The sequence below is a fragment of the Puntigrus tetrazona genome, chromosome 19 (assembly GCF_018831695.1).
Source record: "Puntigrus tetrazona isolate hp1 chromosome 19, ASM1883169v1, whole genome shotgun sequence".
Lineage (NCBI taxonomy): Eukaryota > Metazoa > Chordata > Actinopteri > Cypriniformes > Cyprinidae > Puntigrus > Puntigrus tetrazona.
In genome coordinates, this window is record NC_056717.1 from 7146293 (window position 1) to 7165626 (window position 19334).

The 19334-nt window shown below is 39.1% G+C and overlaps 1 protein-coding gene across 1 annotated transcript in view; it reads right to left on the minus strand.

Annotated features, from left to right (window-relative positions):
- nrsn1l (neurensin 1-like) overlaps window positions 1-19334 on the minus strand; it is a 157742-nt gene that overhangs the window by 71907 nt on the left and 66501 nt on the right. Inside the window, exon 4 of the mRNA XM_043218062.1 lies at window positions 862-958. The gene's annotated coding sequence lies outside the window, so the exon portion shown is untranslated. The remainder of the gene's footprint in view (window positions 1-861; window positions 959-19334) is intronic.

The following is a 19334-nucleotide window of genomic DNA, read 5'->3' on the forward strand; positions in this document are numbered from 1 at the left end:
TGACATCACGGTTCCATCTCTGCCTGCGCAGTGGAGCGAGGGTCATTAGACAGCGTTCACACGCACCCACAAACACACACTCACACGTTCCATACAGGTGGGATGACAAAAATGGATCTTCAATTCACAGGCCATTCACAAGTTAGATGGGCATACTGAACTAGACTGGAGAGCCGGTGAAGGAGGAGACAAAAAAACCAAAAAAGGGAGAGCAAGGGAGATGGAAAAACATGTGTTTGTTAAGGGCCTCTGTCTCTGGAAAAGGTTTAGATTTTTGAACAGATTGGATAGCTGGTTCTGGAATTTGAGAGTCACTTTCATGTTAATTGTGCCACTATTAGAAAGCATACCAGAGGCCCTCAGAGGTATTTCAATTACAGTGCACACGCACACGCTTACAGTAAGTGAATACACACATACACAGAGTACGTTTCGCTGCACCTGTGCCAGTTATGATCTGGGGCATGTGTACTCCACTTAAAGTTTCCATCTCATCATGGAAAAGGGAAGTGGAAGGGAAAAGAAAGATAGTGAGAGAGAGAGAGAGAGAGAGAGAGAGAGAGAGAGAGAGAGAGAGAGAGAGAGAGAGAGAGAGCGCTGAAGGAATGCTAAATCCAGACTCTTTTTTTGTATTATTTTTGGGGAAAAAACGATTATAGTACTCTTTCATTTGGAAATATGGTTCACTGCTTAGTCATGATGACCAGAAAATGCAAGATTATCCCTAAACTGCGACACGCTTATGTCTACTCATGTGTCTTTGCTCAAATGAGGAGACGTTCCTGGCGGGTACATTCGAGCGACGAGGAACAGAGCAGAAGAAAGTGGAAAAGGGAGGTACAGCAGAGTTCAGGTCATTACCCAGACTCCCTTGATGTTTGGGTGCAGCTCCAGGCAGGCTGGTATCCTTATGCGTCTCCTCGATCGCTCCTCTCTCTCTCTCTCTCTCCCTCTAGATCTGAAAAAGGCAGAGTAGATCTACATAAGCCAGTGAATATTTGATAATCCTCTTTTGACAGCCTGAACCAGGTGAGGAGCAGCCGGAATCGGCTTGGTGCTTGCTAATGAGCACCACCGGAGAACTCGTGCACGCGTTCACTTTACACTACATACCCAACATCCCGTACCCGAATGCAAACACACAACAGCTGGCCGCTTCCTCGGTTACATTCGAACACTGTGTTAACACTGAGTTTCAGGGCTGGTTGACGGCTGACAGTGGGATGTCAGTGGGCGAATGTCATCGCAGCTGTCACTGCCACTGCAGCGGTGAGGGGTGTTAGAGGAGAACTCCCTAATTCACAGCAATCAGTTGGTGTGAGCTTCCCATGCCAGCGCTAAAGCCCAGTTAGGCCCGTAAGAAGAGCGGAGATGGCCTGCTGACAGCAGAGAGGGGAGGAGGGATTTAGAGAGGATGCTGGGATATGCTGCTCGTCTGTAGCATCACCCAGCTGACAAGATCAAGAGATCAGCCAAACCCAGGCTGGCTTTCTCTTCTTCTCATACATCCCTTGTTATCTAGCTCTTATCTTTCTGTGTGTCTGCCCGTCCACCCATAGCCCTCTTCGGAGTGCCCTCTTTCAGACCGAGCCTTCTTGCTTGGCCCTGCTTGTCTAATGCACCTCTATTATTCTCTTTCTCACTCGCTCTCGGTTGTAACGGGCTACAGAAATAACCTCCATTCACATAATCCAAGGTGTTTGATATGTAATTTTCTACAACTGAATGAGCCTTTGTGTGTGATCGTGCATGCACGAGTCCACAGAGATGCTTTCTATATACCGTACAAGAAAAGGAGAATGTATAGCCTTCTTTCTCAACAACAGAAGAGCTGTAAACCTATGCTTCAAAACCAGTGGATATGAAAATCAAATAATCTGGAGGCTGTAAACCTGTGCCAACAGTAATGTAATGGAAAAACGCAACTCTGAGGAACACTTGTTATGTGCTTTCTAGACGCATCTACATGCAATATTTGAGTTATAATCTGTTTATAATCATTGGTTCTGTACAGAGCCTAATCCACAGGTAAAGGTATGGATTGTGCTATTTGGATTTTTGCTAAATTTACATTTGAAAAAAACTAAATGGTCAAAAATCATTATAAAACAAATTGTATGAGCAACATTTACAGTTTAAATCAACATTATTCTGCAAAGTTATTACTGCATGTTGCTTGACTATCATAAACTATTACACAATGAGTTTCATTTTATTATAACCATTACTGATAAATGACTATTGCAGAATGTATTCCTCACACATGTATACGTATCAACCTGGTCTTATAAAATGATGTACCTCTGTGCACTTTTTGTGCAACACTGTACAACTCACCGGCCACTTTATTGGACCCCCTTTTGCTTTCAGAACTGTCTTAATTCTTTGTGGCATAGATTCAACAAGCTACTGGAAACATTCCTCAGAGATTTTGGTCCATATTGACATGATAGCATGACGCGGTTGCTGCAGATTTGTCAGCTGCACATCCATGATGTGAATCTCCCGTTCCAACACATCCCAAAGGTGCTCTGTTGGATTGGAATCTGGTGACTGTGGAGGCCGTTTGAGTACAGTGAACTCATTGTCATGTTCAAGAAACCAGTCTGAGATGATTCACACTTTATGACATGGCGCGTTATCCTGCTGGAAGTAGCCATCAGAAGATGGGTACACTGTGGTCATAAAAGGATGGACATGATCAGCAACAATACTCAGGTAGGCTGTGGCGTTGACACAATGCTCAATTGGTACTATTGGGTCCAAAGTGTGCCAAGAAAATATCACCATTACACCACCACCACCACTAGCCTGTACCATTGATACAAGACAGGATGGATCCATGCTTTCATGTTGTTGACATCAAATTCTGACGAAATCGAGACTCATCAGACCAGGCAACGTTTTTCCAGTCTTCTATTGTCCAATTTTGGTGAGCCTGTGCAAATTGTAGCCATAGTTTCCTGTTCTTAGCTGACATGAGTGGCACCCGGTGTAGCCCATCCGCCTCGAGGTTTGATGTGTTGTGAGTTCAGACATGCTCTTCTGCATACCTCGGTGGCAACGAGTGGTTATTTTTTTGAATTACTGTTGCCACTCTATCAGCTCGAACCAGTCTGGCTCAGATCATCTTGACCATGTTTACAGGCCTAAATGCATTGAGTTGCAGCCAAGTGATTGGCTGATTAGAAATTTGCGTCAATGAGCGGTTGGATCTAATAAAGTGGCCGGTGTGTGTGCGCACATACACATATATATATATATATACACATATACATACATACATACATACATACATACATACATACATACATACATACATACATACATATACACGCATAGAGACACATGTTTACACTGGGAAAAAAAAAATTCTGGAGCTCATCAAAATCTGCCACTGCACAAACATGAAATGACTTAAGCAAATGTGGAACACCTGTCCCTTCAGCAGCATTTAAAACTCTCCCTGTCTTTGTTACATGCTGACATCGGAATCACCGCACGTTCACCCAGCGACTTAATGCACATGCATCGCTACGCTGTTTTCCCAGTCATACCAGTCATAATGACAAATTAAAACCAACTGCCAGAAAACATTATCAGGAAGGAACGTTTTACCAGGTCTTTTATCACCGGGTCTCTCTCAGACAGGCTGTATATTCCCACAGTTACATTATAAAAGTATATTGGTAATTAACTTTCGTGAGAGAATGCGATCCATAAAAGCTCTTTGGTGTGGGAGTTCTAAATTCCTAAACACATATCAATTAAGTTTACACTTGTGACATGCAGCCTCATTAAAGAGCAATGAAATATTTCTGCACACAAATAAACCCGCTGATGGCATTATTAATTCTTTATCTGACAAACTCCGGCTGACATTAACAGCTGCGTGCCATTTCAACTCACTTTACTGAGGCTGTCACTCACCTGATGAAGGCGATGCTGTTGCAGTCTCATTCAGGCTTTACATAGTGGATTAAAATGCTTAATATTTGAATATATGACTGTTTTGAGGGGGCAACAATCAAAGCAAAGCTAAACATAACAACAACAACAAAAAACAAAACGGCAAAACAAAACGAACATTAAAGCAAAACAAAGAAAACCAAAACAACAGAGCAAAGTAAAACAAAAAAAAAAAAAAAAAAAAAACACCAAACACAAAATCCAAAAACACCACCAAAACTAAAAAAACTAACAAAAACAAAACAAAAGAAAACAAAAGAAAACAAAAAAGACCAACAAAAACATTAAATCAGACAAAGAATAAAAATGTGGATTGTGTAGTATCCTTATAGATGCTATTTATTTATATCATCATCATCATCATTTTGAATCGGTTATTGTTAAGAAGCAGTGATTTCCCCATGACTTAGACCCCCAGTTCCACAGATGAGGCTTAAGCTCAGTCCTAGGATAACATTTAAATCTGAGTTGTTTCAACAGAATGAAACTTGCACTGACTGATCTTAAAACATGTCAGTGACTCAAGATGCACAACAGCAATGCTTTTCACTAAGGCATGTTCATAAAAATTACTTCAGTGCCCTAATTGAACTATGGCCTAATCCTGGTTTAGGCTAAGCTCTGTCAGTGACTGTCAGATACTCAGACTGAAACAGTTTTTAGTATGCAGTGAATCTAGCCAGTCTGCAGACAGACAGAGGACAGCGGACGGCACATAATACCCATATATTCAGCTAACATCAGTCCTGTCACTCAATAGCAGTCATCCCCATCTCTCAGGGCCAACGGGAGACATCTCCTAACATGCATTTCATTAGTGCAAAACATATCACATCTGCAAAATGAAATCACTGTGAGAAAAAGAGGGCGTGAGGGGCCAAGTCCAGAAAACTCAATTTCAGCCCAAAAGGGATCACCGTCCAATAAAATTGCCGACTTTATTACATTTCTCAAATATAAACAGCCATCTACATCGGGTGGCCGAGCACAATTCCCAAAGCCTATTAAACGAAGGTGCCGATTTTGAAGCGCTCAATAATGGCCAAGGACAGGTCTCAGTGTTGTGACTGATGTCTCGCCCGTGGACAAACACCAGACACAGCGCTGACGGAGGCGAGGACGGGATTCAGGTAGCCGTAATCATTTCACGCCATCTCGAGACACATGCACGGCCGTGCTTTGTTTTGTTTTTAGTGTTTTTGTTTTTTCTTTTTACAGGAAGTGCGGTTAACAATGTGACAAAGCTGCAGTGTAATAAGCAGCTGCGACTGTCATGCAGCGTGCAGGTTGCATTTATTTATGTGCTGAACACACTTAATTTGGCTGCAAATGAAAGGGCAGCGGGCTCGGGCACACGTGTGTAGACAGTGATGCATGTACATGCCTAACTCAGTACAAAAGAAGCAATCTCCACCTAGGCCCCTATATTTATTTCAGCAATTCCTTTTAAATGCATATTTTATGCTGGCTCGGCACGTTGAAGGTCACTCAAAAATGTTGTTTATGAGGCAAATGGGGAACATACCAAATGTACAGTGGGAGGGATCATGCGCAGCATTTATCACTCGCAACAATAGGAAACTCCTGCCACGTATTTGGATGGTCTAGATCGGACAGCGCTGGGGCTTCTTTCATCTGACTGATTCAGTTCATAAGGCATTACTGCACATGCAGCGCTTTGCTCTGGACAAAGCACCTGCGATTCCACACGGAAATAACACGTGAGAGAGTTCGCTTCGGCAAAAGAAAAGCCTCGTTTTCATTTTGTTGTTATCAAAAGGCGATGAAAGTTTTTACAGGGTTCCTGCAGGCTCTATAAAGCCCATTTAAAGACTTGTTTATGACCCATTTAAGACCAAGTAGAGAGTATTTATGGAATAAATGGAAATTAGAAATATCGTTTGCAAAGGCAAATTTCTAGGGACTACTTTGAAATTAATTTAAATATTACTGTAACTTCTAGTTACATGCAACCATGACATGAACTTCAGAGCTGACTTTAAGGACTTACTTTATGTAAGAGTGAAAAAAAAAAAAAAAAAAAAAGTTTGTAGTAAGGGAAGTGGGTTTAATTTGACATTTGAATTTATAAATGCATAATAATGTGCAGGTCAGAATAATGCAGTTCTATGCTTGTTTACCCTATTTTTTAAACTTTTGTGCTTTCATTTTTTATATGGAATAGATGTTTTACTTCTTCAGTTTGTCTGAAAACTCAACACGCTACATTCAATTAACTATTTTATTCATAATACCAGTGAAAACGTACTTACAGCAAAGCCTTAAAGATACAGTACCTATATAGAAGGAAGCCAACTTAAAATATAAACCTATTCTCATTATTTACTCGAGCAGAAAGCGTGGCAGCTAACTCCAGTCTCCCCTGCTGCACCGACTCACAGCCTTTTTTTGCATAATCGCAAATATGTGACTTTTTCCAGAGTAAAGCCCTTGAGATGCAGCGATCGTGAATCTAGTAGACGAAAATATCTGTCCTCGAACCTTAATTGACACGTTGCCATTCTGAATCGGCTGCGGGTAAACTCACCCCAAAGGTCATATGTCAAGAGGAGGATATCTTCTCTCGAGGTCCTAAAGAAGCCCAAGCCCCTCATATCACTTGAGGCATTGTATAATACCATTTACAACATTATAATGAGCTACCTGGCAAAGTTTTAAGACACTTGAGTGAGAGACGGTTATATCGTTGGCATTTAGTTACATTTAGCTACACGAAAAGACTGCCTCTTCCATCACTTCCATCACTTTAAGGTCTGCCTCACACACCACACGCGATAGCAATGCATATTTATTTGCATTAACAGGTTACTGTATACTCTACGGCATGAATGCCTAAGACTAACTAACAAAGCAGCATGAATTAAAATATAAAAAGGAACGAGAAGAAACAAAGATCAAAGTGAGAAAAACCAAACAAAACGGTTGCAATATTTTCCTTGTTATCTCTACACCTCCTCCTTTCATGTTGCATTCCGTTGGCTTTCTCTCATACTGAACGTCCTCGGGCTTTGGCTCTGGAGTTAGGGGAGATCTGCGTAGATTAATGAGTTTTGTGATTAAGTGGGCTCTTCTTGCTGCAGCCGGCCCTTGATTCGGGAGGGCTTTCCCTGTGTGTGTGTGTGTGAGAGAGAGAGAGAGAGAGAGGTTTCCCTCAGTGCTGATCACGGCCCTGAAAGGGAAAGTTCATTAAGTCCTCTCTCACTCTTAACTGTCCCACTGGGTATCGGTGCTCACTTACTGTCGAGCAAGAAAACACAAAAGAGCCATTGAAAGAGAAGAGAGAGACACAGTGTGTTTGTAAAGGAGTGAGCGAGATCTGGCTTACTCTGGAGAGAAAGAGAGATAAATTAAGAGTCAGGTGAGGGATATTCATCTAAAAATGATTATGAAGACGATTATTTATAATATCATTTTATTGAATAAAAACAAAATACGAAGGCAGTCCATATGTCTATCATTTTGTGAGGAACAAAGTAAAATGTGAATCTTATTCACTGATAATCTTTAACTGTTGAGTTCGACTTGAACTCCTGAGTTATGAATGAATCTTTCAGCCGCATTCAGAAATTAATTATTCAGTCACACTGGCTCAGAAGAACAATTGATTCACTGATGTGACTCACTGACTCAGTGATCCGTTTACAGCAGCTCTCAAATGAACAGCTCACGGAATATTTCCAGTGAATAATGACATACTTTTTTTTTTTTTTTTTTTTTTTACCTACAAAGCTATTGAATGGATTTATGAGATTTGAAGCACGTTAATAAACGCATTTTAATTTTTTGGTCTGTCGCCATTAACATTCACAAATCTTGTTTTCCACTGGGAGAACAGAACGGAATGGAATAGAAATGAAAAAAAAAAAAATAGGTTCGAAATTACATTCGTTTATATAATTAATGCCAAAAAAGTTGGTAAAATATATCTCTAATGTTGAAATATTATTTATGCTTGTCATTGTTTTAAGCATTAAGTCACTTAATCTTGACACTTCGTATGTTTTACATGTCATCTTGTTTATCAAGGAAATATTACACTGAAAGAAAAAAAAAAGAATTGTTTTAGTCTCTAACTGTGGCCCAAACAAGTCCTGAATACTTAAAAAGGCTGTTAAAGAACGATTATTGCTATAAAAACAATTGCCATTTAATCTGTTGTCATAGACAGCTTGTAAAAAGTGAGAAAAAATGATGAATTTGTGCCATGTTTGTGGCCACCCTACAAGGGAAGATTCACCCAAAAGTGGTAGTCGGTAGTCACTGACTTTCACAATAGTTTGGATGTCGATGGCTACATTCTCCAAAACATCTTTAAAGTGTGGAAAAAACCAACGAAACTCGTACAGATTTACATCAAGTGAAGGGCGAGTTACTTATTATATAAGCTACATTCAGGACCGTTCCAGATGTCAGGATCAATCAGGCCGGGCTGCTCTCAATGAACCAATCGTGTCGATTTGGTCTCTGGAGAAACCGCGAGCATGACTGACAAAACAGAACAAATTCCCTTCTCCTGTCTGTGTCTCGGCCTCTGCTGCGTGCTGTTAAAACGGCCTGCAGGTGGACCCTTGTTTGCATAAACTAACGTGTGTGTGTGTGTGCGTGCGCGCTGGTATGCTGGAAACCAATTCACTGAGAGCGATGAACTGACCTGACTCTGGTGAGCTATTGTGAAACAATAACCAGCCCGAGTGAGGATATCAAGTCTGCATATCTGATTGAGGCGCTAGCGGCTCGCTTCATAATATCCCTGACAGCGTCTGATTGGCGTGATGCTTGAAAAGGATACCTCAGTATAATGTAACAGCGAGTATGAGCTCAGCGGACGCATGGAAAACGCTTGAATGCTTTAGCTGTGCTGTCAGCCTGCATATGTTTCTCTTTAAGCTGAATTCAATCACTCCACCCTGTGTGTAATGTACAGAATAGCAGCACACAAGCTGTCATAAATGCTGTGTGTAATGATAGCGCAGCACTAACTATAGTATGCAGTGCACACAGTGTTTGAATGTAAAGTTTTGGGTATAATTTACGTGGGAGTTTTTTATTTATTTTTTTATTTAATTGCTTCATTTTTGCATGATTTTGCTTGTTTTCTAGCATTATTGCTATTATTATACATCTCATTTGAAAAAAAAATAATTTCAAATCAGCTTTGATCAAAAACAAAAAAGGGTTTAAGCATAAAAACAAAGTATAATATGGCTTTTAATTGTTGTTCTCACAACTAAATAAAAAAACGTTTTCTGCTTAATTTAACTGCAATTTTATTTTGTTTTGTGATCAATTTTCCCCTTATTCACTCATTAAAATGTAATTTATTGTAACAATTTTCAAGCATATTTACAATAAAAAAATCTAATTTAATAACTACAACAAACACTAAAATGTAGCGTGCTACCTTATTCTTATGTTTTAATATGTGCGTAATAAGTCAAAAAAAGCATTACGTTTGAATTTGAACAAGTATTGTTTAATGACAATGTAACATTATTTCAACCAAATTTTGATATTTTGTTCTCCAAAAACGTATTTAAAACTTTAAAAGTAGACACTTTACTTACATTTAAAGTGCTTTCTAAGCACATAAACATAACATCATTTTTGTGAACTTCTTTTAATACGTGTTTGACTCAACATGCATACAGTTTTTAATTAGTATGTCACAGTACAACCTAGTGGTTTACTAGATATGTGTGATGTGCATTTTCTAAAAAAAAAAAAAAGAAAAGAAAAAAAAAGACAGCTTTCTGCACTTTAAAGCATGTATTCACACACTCTTCTGATGCGTGTACAACATAGCTTCATTTGCAGGTTTCGACTTTCCACAATATGAGGTTTCATTGACTCAATTCTACATGCACAATAAACCTGTGCATGTAGAATTATTCTTTACAACATAAGTCTAACCGAAATCCTTCATGTAACTGACAGCTACTCAGAGGAGAGTCTGTGTACATGTGCTACAGTGGCTTGTGTGCAGCTGCAAAGTGTTCTGTTAGCAAGAATAATCTTCAGATCGTGACGTGTTGGGAAGCTATTAACTGACACAAACCCTGTGTGTGTGTGTGTGTGTGTGTGTGTGTGTGAGGGTTGATGTTAAATAACAAGTGCAGTCACGCAAGCTTCATGTTTGAAAGCCTAAGAAAACCTCTTTTGCGTTGATTAAACCCATGATAGTCCTAACAGCTGTACCATTTATACTCTAATGTAAAACAGTCATGTAAAACAGTACCAGAGGAAAAAGGCAAAACTTTTCCAGGTCACAGACAAGTACCAATGCCAAGTCTGACAAAAATATACCATAAAAGCAAGCATTCAGCAGTTAAAGTAATGCCAGTTTACAATACACACAAACTTTTATTTGTTCATATAAACTTTTTATTCAAGTTTAAGGATCATTGTTTTCTTATGTAAATATATACATGTTTAAAGTTTCACTGCACCATCAAGTACTTCAAATCAAATGAAAAAAAAGTACTTAAGAAAAAGTATAGTCAAATACAAAGTAAAGTGTCAGTCATTTGTTACATTTAATTACCAAAAATATTCAAATCAGTAAATTTTTCAAAAATGTGCAATACATTTGTATGGTATGTTTTTTTTCCCCTGTTGATGTTCAGAGTATGGAAGCAAGTAGCATGATTTTTTGGGGGGTGTACTGTCCCTTTAAGGGTTAGCTGTGAGGCTGAGGTTCTCAGAGTGTGTACACAAGCACGATTAAAAGATTTCCATGCATGCTCTGTTTTGGAGGAACATATTCAGAACACCAACAGCTGACTTAGCAAGCTTGCAAAAAAGCCTAAAAAAAATAGACTAAAGGCCCACGAGAAGGATGAAACGGTTTCCTGGCTCATTTGAAAAGGTGCCATTTCATGCCTTGAAAAAGTGTCCAGCACGTCTGTGAAGCACACGGACGCTACACCCTAACATATGCCTGTCACTGAAACTGAGGAGGAAGTTGAAGGGAGAGAGAGACAGAGAGAGAGAGAGAGAGAGAGAGAGAGAGAGAGAGAGAGAGAGAGAGAGAGAGAGAGAGAGAGAGAGAGAGAGAGAGAGAGAGAGAGAGAGAGAGAGAGAGAGAGAGAGAGAGAGAGAGAGAGAGAGAGAGAGAGAGAGAGAGAGAGAGAGAGAGAGAGAGAGAGAGAGAGAGAGAGAGAGAGAGAGAGAGAGAGAGAGAGAGAGAGAGAGAGAGAGAGAGAGAGAGAGAGAGAGAGAGAGAGAGAGAGAGAGAGAGAGAGAGAGAGAGAGAGAGAGAGAGAGAGAGAGAGAGAGAGAGAGAGAGAGAGAGAGAGAGAGAGAGAGAGAGAGAGAGAGAGAGAGAGAGAGAGAGAGAGAGAGAGAGAGAGAGAGAGAGAGAGAGAGAGAGAGAGAGAGAGAGAGAGAGAGAGAGAGAGAGAGAGAGAGAGAGAGAGAGAGAGAGAGAGAGAGAGAGAGAGAGAGAGAGAGAGAGAGAGAGAGAGAGAGAGAGAGAGAGAGAGAGAGAGAGAGAGAGAGAGAGAGAGAGAGAGAGAGAGAGAGAGAGAGAGAGAGAGAGAGAGAGAGAGAGAGAGAGAGAGAGAGAGAGAGAGAGAGAGAGAGAGAGAGAGAGAGAGAGAGAGAGAGAGAGAGAGAGAGAGAGAGAGAGAGAGAGAGAGAGAGAGAGAGAGAGAGAGAGAGAGAGAGAGAGAGAGAGAGAGAGAGAGAGAGAGAGAGAGAGAGAGAGAGAGAGAGAGAGAGAGAGAGACAGAGAGAGGGAGAGAGAGACAGAGAGAGACACAGAGAGAGAGAGAGAGAGAGAGAGAGAGAGAGAAAGAGAGAGAGAGAGAGAGAGAGAGAGAGAGAGAGAGAGAGAGAGAGAGAGAGAGAGAGAGGAAGAAAAAAGAAGGATTACAGATTGTGTTTAACAGGGCCATGGTGAGGCAGGGAAATGTTCTCCAGATGTGAGACAGTAGGGGTAACAGAGGTTATTGAGAATAAAGAAATAGCAAGAAAAAACCTATACACTTCACAAACTGTCTGACAGCAGTTAAACATTACACAAAAAGTTTGTGGCACCTCTGAAGCCCATTACTTTTTCATTGCTGATTTGTTCTTCATGCCTTTTCCAAAAGTTTGTTTTGTTCTTTTCTTTTCTTTTCTTTTCACTTTAGGTTATTCACAATATAGAAAAGGTCACCAACTACAAATAAAATGTAGCTAAATACATTACACCAATTTAAGTGGAGGATATCTTATTACAGTTGTTAACAAAAGTTTTCATCCCCCTCATAGAATCTGGGTGGTGAAAACTTTTTGAATTTGAAGATCAGAATAAATTTAACCCATTTTGTTATCTGGGAAACAGGCTCAGTATCTTCTAAAGGACAGTACTAAGTGGGGGGAAAAAATTATATATATTTAGGCAAAATAAGAAATCTTCATTCTGTTCAAAAGTTTTCACGTCCCAGCTGCATGGCTTTTCCTTCAGGAGAATCAGTGAGCATGTCAAACTTCTGTAATACTGACATATGAGCAGGGTTAGGCAGTTACTTCCAAATTATAATACTTTTTTTTTTTTTTTAAGGTAATCAGATACATTACAATATTGCTATAATTTCAATAATGTCTGTAATAAATTGTAATGCTTTACACTACTTTTGCGTCACTTTCATTAAAAAACTACAGATGAAAAGGCAAATCTAAATACATTAAAATATATTACACATTTTAGCTAACATACAAAAAGTGTGAAATATTAAATGATAAAAAACGCTCACAGTGCCAGTGGGTGGTGGCAAAGCAGAGAGGCTCACTGAATCATTGATTTGCTGTTTGTTTAAAAACATGGATTCATAATTAAATGCCGCTGTGTGTTGATCTGAGATGCACAACAGTTCCGGAGATTTATCTTCGCTGTCTACTGACAATGTGTCTAAAATGTAAGCGTTCGCACATTTACCACACCTTTATGCTAATTTTTTTTTTTAGGTAAACCCTTCTATGCAACCCATTTTTGTCTTTCTACCAGCCATTGATAATTCTGAAAGAAAACATGCTGTTTATAGTAACACATGCAACTCTCAGCATATATGCAGCTATATTTTACCGTTGCTGATGAGTTCAGGTTATTTTAGCAAATAGTTAGCTGTAAATTATGAACAGCATTCATTTGAAGAGGGTAGCCTAAACTTTATCACTTTTCTGAAGAACAGAAGACTGTTCAGAACAAACAAGCGATGCATGAACAATTATCACTAAATGAGAAATCAAACAAAAACAGCTGTGGATTATTCAGTTAACAACAGTATTAAGAATCAAGGGGATGTAAACTTTTGAAATCTTTTAAGTAAAACTTATTCAGTTTAGTATAAAAAAAAAAACAATTGTATAATTATACAAATGTATTTTGTATGATTTAAGCAGGAAAAATGTTTACAAGGGGGGTGTAAACTTTTGACCTCAACTGTACATGTACAAAAAATGTTAATACTGATCAGATCTCCACGGCAGATAATATTTAGACACCAGATCCCTTTAGAAAATATCAGTTAGTCCAGAAACAAAACAACTATTCAGCAAAGCGGTTGGTGCCCAAAGAGCAGAAGCAGGAAACAAAGCGATGATGATAAAAAGTTAAGCGAGTAAACAATCTTAGTTGCGTATGTCTCAATGTTTACACTTCATCTGAAAAAGTACAAATTCAACATGTACTGTTATACAAAACTGCTTCACAGCAACATCCCATGAATCCTTGGGCTTCCATAAACATTTGCCCTTATCTATCTCTATTCAAACAGACATAAATAAGCAAGGAAACATTAATAAGAAATATAAAAGATAGAAACATATGAATAAATGAATAAACAATAAAAATACTTAAAACCATGATAAATGATCAAAATATTCAAATGATTAAAAATAAGTAAATAATTTAAAATGACCTAATAATAAACATGCATTATGTAAATAAATGATTATTAATCAGTAAAAAATATGAACAAAAACATAACACAATTTGCACATGAGGATCCTTCGATAACATTTAAGCAAAAAGCAATCAAACAACAAACAAGTTGCCATTATCTTTGCATTCCTCTATTATGCTCCACTCTGCTGTTAGGATAGCAAAACGTTTTCAAAGTTACATTTTAGACCAACCTGTCTCATTGCTTTAAAAGAGCTCAATGTCAAAATGAATGAGATGGCCAATCCAACAGAAGTAATCCTATATCAGTTCTAATGCAATGCTTCACTTTTAACTGTAAAGAGTGAGATAAGTAGCTAAACATTTACGTATGACGTATGTTTTATGGTGGTGATTTTAACTGACCGAACTACTAATGCAAACTACTCAACTTATGTAAAATTTCTCAATTTTGGATTGTATTTACAGACTATCATTTATGTTAATGTAATTCGAATTTGATGAAAAATATTAAAATATGTTTTTAGCATATTAGGCACCCCTTTAGGAGAGAATGCATGCATACTTCAGAATAAACTGAACAGTGCAAAATAAGTCAAAAGCAAAATCGTGCTAAACGAATCTTGATGAGCGAATCTTCATTATACGCGGGAATGAAGTGCAAACACCGCATTTCATATCTGCATAAGCTTGTTTTGCAGTATTTAAAAAAGCATTAAAAAAAGCAGCTTGTAACAAAGCACTGTATTTTGAATTAAGCAGAGCTTCTGTGACTCCGTCCCGAAAAATACAGTTCAGTTAGTAAGCGCCGCGGTCTTTTCCAGACCTTTATAAAGTCCAATATGCAGGTTTTAACCGCCCCTGCTTTCAATATCAGCTGTTCTCCGAAGCCCTAATCACCCTGCAGCTTTCGCAGATCATTCTGTGCTGCTGAAACCGTTAGGATCACACATCTCCTCACAGATAATCTTCAATGTTGGGATTGACGCGAATGCAGAGCCGTAGGTGCTACACGCCGCGCCAGAAAGTTGCAGCGAAGATTCATTTTTTACAGTTTGGTTTCAATAAAACTATTTCGGGGTGGGTGTATTGAGCTCTGAATGATTGTTTCGTAGTACAATAAACCGTTATCTGAAAAGATTGAGGGAAAAATGATTCCTTATGATACGACGCCCTCAACTTGGCTGGGAAAGTCTAGCCGGGTCCACAGTGTACTGTATCACACATTGTGTGTGTCACACACACCCCATTACGCACTGCGTAACCCTTGCAAACACAAACAGCCTATTACGAAAGAATTCGATCTAATTTAAAACTTTATTTTCAGCCGCTTAACACGTAGCTCAGGACTGATTATTATTCATTATGGTAAGTATTCCTGGCCCTGACCCATGCACGTCTGTTTTCAGTTAGATTATCTCTGTTTGAGAGCGAGACAGTGCACCCCCCAACTGCCATTATGTTAGTGTGTTCTCTCTGTAGCTTCCTGCTGACACGAGGGACTTATCTGACTAACTGTGTGTGTTTGAGATGCTCAACCCTAGTGTCAACATAGGGGGCTTATCTAACTGTCCATCTATGGTGCAAACCAGTAAACCACAAACACACACTCGCACATGCACTTGCATAAATACCCAGAAACATGCACAGACACGTTCAGACGCGCGCAAATATACGCTCTCTCTTTAAAGATGGAGGGAATACAAACTTCCGCGCTTAAAAACTCACAGTGTGCATGCAAAACCACACACAAAAAAAAAAAAAAAAGGTATGAAACCGTCACTGAGGTTAGAGCTTACCTACTAATATGTACCTTTAAGACATTTAAATGAGCCATTTAGGGGTTAAAAAAAAAGTTCCCTTCAGAATGCGTTTAAAAAACTAAAACGTATTTGAAATCAGCATAGCCGTTTTCCACAAATGGAAAAAAATAAAAATAAATCTATACAATATTCATTAGTTTTAGTATTACTTAAGGAAGCCTGCAGAAAGACATCCATCAGAATTCCCATTCATCTCAATTCAATGGTAGTTGCTTGGCCGGAGCAGGACTTAACAGGACATAATTAAACAATATACAAAGTTTACCCTTCCCTTTCGTCTTTCTAGAGCACTCCATACTCTCTAAGTCACTATTTCAATCTTTTTCTTCATTTCATTCTTTTAAAATGAACATGTACTGCATAAAGAGCCATATAAATTGAATTACTGAATTATTCAAATCCAAGATATCTCACAGAGGAAACATCACTGCTCTGAAGTATGCACTCCGCAGCAGATGTACGCGGGGGCCAGTAATACGTTGACTACTATGTGTCCTTATTTCTAAAAATAGCGGCGCTGGTCTGTACAGCATTAGTTCTGTGAGCAGGGTCAATGCAGCACTTGTGGCTTTGACTGCAACCAGCCCTGATTGCAGCGGCACATCAGATATCCGGATCCCAGAAGACCGCTTTTTCTTTTTTAGTCTCTGATTCGGTCTGCTGGGTGATTATAACATTTCAAAAGGTCGGGGGTCATCCAATCGCGCTCTAGGTTTGAGATGGCTTCAAGAGGGAACTGTTATTTGGTTTCCTTCTGACAAACGAGGACAAACTATCCACGGTTTTAAAAGGTCATCCGAGCTCTGTGTACTATGGTAATGATTATGGAGCACTTCCAAGAAAACTCGCTGACCTCTTTGAATGTAATTTAGGGCAATGCATATACTTCAAAAGTTAAATACGACGCAGCGTACACTTCAAATCCCCGCGGCAGAGCTTCGACATGTTTCCAGCCGTTAAATCAGCAGTAAGTATTATTGATGTGCACCTTTCAGCGGTACTGTTTAAAATTCCTGTAAAAGCAGACCGGTCTCAGCGCACATTCATTCAAACAATGCTTCCATCTTCACCCAGTGTGAAAGAAGTTCATCACCGCGGGGCGAGAGCTTTAGTACTTATCAGGTCAGTACTACTTAAGCCATGCGTACAGGCCGCATACAAATCAGTCATTTCCATTCATTAGCTCATGCTAAGAGTGGGCAAAGCTCCATAATTATTTGATTGAACTGTCTGGGCCAGCCGGCATTGTACCTGAGAGTCTCTGCCCAAACGCCTGATGCCTCCGGAGGGTTGCAGACAGGCTGTGCGGCTCTGATAACATAAGAGCCAGTCAATAAAACTACAGTAGGGATCCAAAAAAAATAAGTGCATGACATTTTGCCCCGACTTAAAAAGCATGGAGCATGCAATTTGGCAAGGAAATCTGGTTGGCTGCTTTTTGCAAGAAAATCTCTTGGAAAGGACTTTTGAATTAGATAAGAAAGACATGAGGAGGCAATTTCAAGAGATGTCAGCCAAAATGCACCTCTCCAAAAGGCAGTACTTTAGCCATGCTCAGAAATCCTCCTTACTGGGTCATATACATGGGCCAAGTGTGTTTCTGCGGGGGATGTGGGGTCTTGGAATTCAGGCTTCATGAAACATTTTCCAGAAGGTGGGTTTGAGCGTTCTGAACATGCTCAGCTGAGGATCAGATCTCACAAATAATCATATAGAAGTCGGCCTCACTACATCATGTCTTACGCAACGGCACTGAATGTATTACTTATACGTTATAAAGTAACCCTACGAAAAAGTAGTGTTGTGGATTAGGCCTGTGTAACATGCTACTGTAAGGAGTTCTTCTCTCCAAATATTTTGCTTTATTTACATTCACAGTTTTATTCGTACTGTAAAGGCTTTTTCAGGGTTTGCGATACATTTCATCTATCCATACGCGCATCCTATTCACTCGCGTGTGACTTATGACTGACAGCCAATTGCAATGAACTTATTTATGACCTATTTGAGATATATTTAAAATTTAATCAATAGCGGCAATTTTTAAACAGATGATTTTACTAAACTGACACATTACAGTCCTAATTTTACTGTAACGTCTCTGTTCGAATATATGATTGCTATAGCCAATTTTCTTCTACAGATGACTTTAAGTTTAATTGTTTCTCAATACTAATAGGGTTTTCCAGGATAATCAACAGTTATTGAATAAACATGCTCTGAGGGTATGGTCTGGCCTCCAGCAAATGATCACTGGAGATCTGCTCTGGTTTGTTTTCACAGCATGTCAAAACTGACTAGAGCATTTATTGCACCAATAATAAGAAGTAACCGGATTATGAGTTTTAAATCCAGTCACACTTACTGTAATATCCCTTCTTCTTTCACTTGCAGTAACACACAGAGGGGGAAAGTAAAATATTAGGAGTCTACAGTAAACACGAGGAAAGTGTTTTCATTTCGTAATTACTTCCAGGTAGACTCATTTACATATTTGTACACATAACGTCTGTGCCCAAATGACCCGAGCAGGAGGAGTTCATCGCTGGGGCTTCGGAGAGACACACAGATTATTAATGGATGAAGGTCAAGTCACTTTAATGAATGGCTAAAGTCATCAGCGACAAAGGGAATACCGGGAGCCAGAGAAATGACCCTTATCTAAAGTTATGATGCAATTGGGTGAAATGGCTTCTTAAAAAAAAAAAATAAAAAAAAAACAGAAGCAGAGTTGCTCCCACGACTACAGTAAACTTTCAGAAATTAGAGGAAGATTAATGACCACAACCAACCAGACAAAAAACACAAGAGGAAACAAAAATTAGAGAAAAAGGAAGTTTATAGAAAACTTTCTGTGCATATGTATGTAAAAAAACCAGAGAGTCTGTGAACTCAATCACACAGGGCACATGCAAATGTAATGTCCTGCCTCTAGACATAAAACAGAGTCACACAAATGCCAAATGTGACAAAATAATCGTTCATTTCTTTTGTCACATTTTTTATAAACTGCACATCTGTGTAAAACGGTGACAATTTTATGTATCGGTGAGCTATAAAAGTGACACCATGCCCAATGGGCACAACATAATTTACCCACACAGGAAATGATCTCAGATGAACATCCTTAGTCCTGTAACAATGTCCTTATCCAACAATCACAGCCCTAAACTTATCCCAATGCTAAACCAAAGGGTGTTAAATTTGTACCTGTAAAAAATCCAATTATAAATGCCTCAGTGTCCCTTAGAAGTACCTCATAGCAAAAAAAGGAAAAAAGTAAATTTGACCAACCTGATCACCACTAATTTAAAATTAAAACATTGCTATAGGTCAAACAATCTAGAGCATATACTGAATGGTATATAGTAAACACTTACATGAATTGTGAGAAATAAAATGTATATTTTAGAAATGTAAAGGAAGGGAAGGATGGATGGATAGAGTAGGTTAGTAATCATGTTATTTTATATTCCAAAGGACAATGAAAGGTTGAAAAGACTGCTGTCGAAGCCCCTAAATGCAGCTCTGAAGCCAACGCTGCAATCTGACTTGTCTGATACGCATGCTATTCCAGGACGTTATTCCAGCAACAAATCACATTAAGCATGCCATTGGCTGGGTGTCAGAGAAGC